The sequence below is a fragment of the Elephantulus edwardii genome, unplaced genomic scaffold, assembly GCF_000299155.1.
Source record: "Elephantulus edwardii isolate Elephantulus edwardi_28Jun2011 unplaced genomic scaffold, EleEdw1.0 scaffold00038, whole genome shotgun sequence".
NCBI lineage: Eukaryota > Metazoa > Chordata > Mammalia > Macroscelidea > Macroscelididae > Elephantulus > Elephantulus edwardii.
The window spans coordinates 16831260-16834801 of record NW_006399788.1 but is presented as its reverse complement, the minus strand read 5'-3'; the positions used below and the strand labels follow the sequence as shown (position 1 = coordinate 16834801).

Genomic DNA, 3542 nt, shown 5'->3' with positions numbered 1-3542 from the left:
TTCACCCTCTTTAGCTGATAAATCCTGTGTAAGAACCTATAATTAATTTTTTTTTCTCCACTTGAAAAATAGGGCAAAAGTCATTGAAAAATGTTGCTATTTGGTGTTTTGAAAGATTGAAACTTTGACATCTTCACAATCTGTATTTGAGTCTATATTTGTGCAAGAATCAGAAGTGTAGGAAGGTGTTGTAGATGTATCTTGAACTAGAGATTGGACATGCAGATTGGCCTATTTTAATAAAATAATAATAATAATAATAAAAAGACCAGGGTCAGTAAAGACATTAGTCAGCTCAGATTCTCACGCAAGCAGAGGAACAACCTTGAGAAAAGTGCTTGTATGAACTCCAGTGAATGAGAATCTGGGGTTTTAGACAAAAAGGAGGAAGCAGAGGAAGACAAACACCAGCAGTTTAACATGGAGCTTTAGGGAATTCGCTCTACATCTCCACAACTTCCCAAATCTATATTTCTCACCCTTACCTGTACCTAGAACTCAAGAGTAGCACTTGAATGATTTCATGGTTATCTCCAATAAACTTACCCAAAAGGGAATTATCTTTTTATCATTTATTCATCTGTTCTTTTCTTAAATTGTGATTTGAGTAGAAATTTACAAAATAAATTGGCATACCATTCACCACACATACACAGTTTTTATAACATTAATTACAACACTTGGAATGTAATCCTATTTCTCCTGTGTCTTTCCTGTAATTCTCATTTCCATTAATCCATCTTTCTTAGCCTTGCTTGCATTTAAGTCTTTATCCTTGGACAATTGCTACTTTTTAGACCTTGTATAGTTGGTTATTGTAAGAAGTGAGTGCCTCCTGGTGTTTTTGGTCACCTTAAAGCCCGTCAATAGTTGGGTTGTAAGTTAAGCTTTGGGAGATGACTCTTGTTCCAAGTTTAGAGGGTGATTAAAGGTCATAATTTCGGGGCTTCCACCAGTCTCTATTGAACCATTGAGAATTCCCGTTTTTATGTTTCGAGTTTTGCCCTCTGTTTTCCCATTCTACCCAAGATCTTCTACTGTGACTCTTTGAGAATGGTCACTGGTGATAACTGAACACTATCTACTTCTTCTGATCTTAGGGTCTTGGAAGTTGAGGTTTTCATCGTCTGTTAGTCTTTTGGATTCATTGTTTCAGCAGATCTTTTCTTCTTGCCCCTCCCTTTTTTGTTATTCATAGGGAGAGAATAGTTCTACCTTAGATGACTCTTTATAAGTTAAGACCCAATCACGATTCCTCAAAGTAGAATATAGAACGTTATGCAACTGACCAAGACGATGGTCTCAAGGTCCTAAAGCCAGTAACTCCTTCACTCAGGGTGTTCAGTTATGATGAAGAAGCTTAAACGAGCTCAGTCTCTGCCGCCGCTGTCTCCGCGCTCGCTGGCTCGCCATCCCGCCGCCGCCCTCCTCTCGGTCGCCATGGAAGAAGAGATCACCGCCCTGGTCATCGACAACGGCTCCGGCATGTGCAAGACCGGCTTCGGGTGCCACGACGCCCCCCCGCGCGGTCTTCCCGTCCATCGTGGGGCGCCCCCGGCACCAGGGCGTGAGGGTGGGCATGGGCCAGAAGGACGCGTACGTGGGCGACGAGGCGCAGAGCCAGCGGGGCATCCTGACTCTCAAATACCATCGTCACCAACTGGGACGACATGGAGAAGATCTTGCACCACACCTTCTACAATGAGCTGCGCGTGGCCCCCGAGGAGCACCCGGTGCTGCTGACCGAGGCGCCCCTGAACCCCAAGGCCAACCGCGAGAAGCTGACCCAGCTCATGTTCGAGACCTTCAACACGCCCACCATGTACGTGGCCATCCAGGTCGTGCTGTCGCTGTTCGCCTCGGGCCGCACCGCGGGCATCGCCATGGACTCATGGGGACGGAGTCGCGCCGCATCCACGAGACCACCTTCATCTCCATCATGCAGTGTGAAGTGTACATCAGGAAGGACCTCTACGCCACGTACCCGGGCATCGCCGACAGGATGCAGACGGAGATCACGGCGCTGGCGCCCAGCACCATGAAGGTCAAGACCATCGCGCCCCCTGAGCGCAAATACTCCGTGTGGATCGGGGGCTCCACCCTGGCCTCGCTGTCCACCTTCCAGCAGACGTGGATCAGCAAGCAGGAGGACGGCGAGTCGGGCCCCAACATCGTCCACGTAAAGGCTTCTAACCAGACTGCAGGCAGGTGCCCGCCTGCACGAGCTCCTCCCAGGGCGGGGCCTCATGCGAGCCTCTGAAACTGCAAGAAGCCTTTGAGAATTGTCCTGGAGCCTGTATCTCGAAATCAGCACCGGAGCTAGACCTTGCTGCTGATCTGACCTTGTGTCAAGTTGCCTGTTCCCTCGGCCTATGTTTAATATCCTGTACATACCTGATTTCAACACTTAGCTCGTGTGACCCGGCCACTCGTGGCTGCGGTGCGGGATGACACGCGTGGAGAAGGCCCTTGGCGGGGTGAGCACCTGTGCCCCCAACCTCGTGGTCTGCAGGGTATTCATGGCAGAGCTGACGGCTCCAGGACCCCCAGAGGCTGCAGGCTGGGACCGCTGGCCTCACCTCACCGGGTTGGAAAGATCTGAGCCTTAGGACCCGATTTCCTTTCTTAGCCATTTCCAGCCGGATCGCAGTGGGTGTTACTTGCCTTGAGTTGGAAGACGATTTGCATTGAAACCTGTAAATTGTATTCATCCTCTTAATTTATGTAAGGTTTTTGTACACAATTCTCAACTCTAGAGATGAGAAATTTGGGGTTTTCTACTGTCATGTGCGAGCATTAGGCCCCAGCAACACCGCCTCGTGTAAGAATAAAGTGCTGCAGTGAAAAAAAAAAAAAGAAAAAGCTTAAACCATTGAGGCTACAGTCATGTGTGAATGTTGGCTGTTGTTTTGGTGTGTTAGAGTCTTCTAAGACGAGAAGCTTACTCAATGGCTATAGGCCTTGTAGCATCGTCTGTCACAGGATAGTGACATGCAGCAGATATAACTGTGAGATGAGCTGTGGTCACAAATGGAGGAGACAATAGTTTAGCAATGTTTAGGAGAACTTTGTTTACAGGAGTCTGAAGAGTTTTCATAGAATGCTGTCTGTCAAGAAGTCTAGGTTAAAAAAAAAAAAGAAGTCTAGGTTGCCATTTTGCTGCTGCCTGTGACTGATCTGGTTCTATGAGACAAGTCACCCAGGTTATTTTGGGAAGGTTGATATGAAACATTACCACCTGAAGAGGAACCAGAGCTTCTGGCCAACTGTCAACCATGATAAATTGTGGGCCTAGGTCAGTGAACGGACAAGGGTAAGTGCTGCCATAAATAAAATTGGAGCAGCTCCCATCATTTCTGTGGTGCAATCAGACTACTACAGTATTGTTGGAAAGTGACAGCTTCCAAAGTAGCCTGTTATTGTGAAGGCCAAATTCTTCAGCAGAAGAGCTTAGGAAAAAATTAAAGGGGGGACTGGAGGGGGGTTGTGGGTAGATGGGTGGGTGTATAGAGGAAGGATTGCGTCCTGGTGGCTTGATGCTT

General features: G+C 47.6%; 1 pseudogene; it reads left to right on the top strand.

The window, feature by feature from the left end:
* Positions 1-1440: 1440 nt before the first annotated feature.
* Positions 1441-2260, top strand: LOC102856558 (annotated as a pseudogene).
* Positions 2261-3542: the final 1282 nt, after the last annotated feature.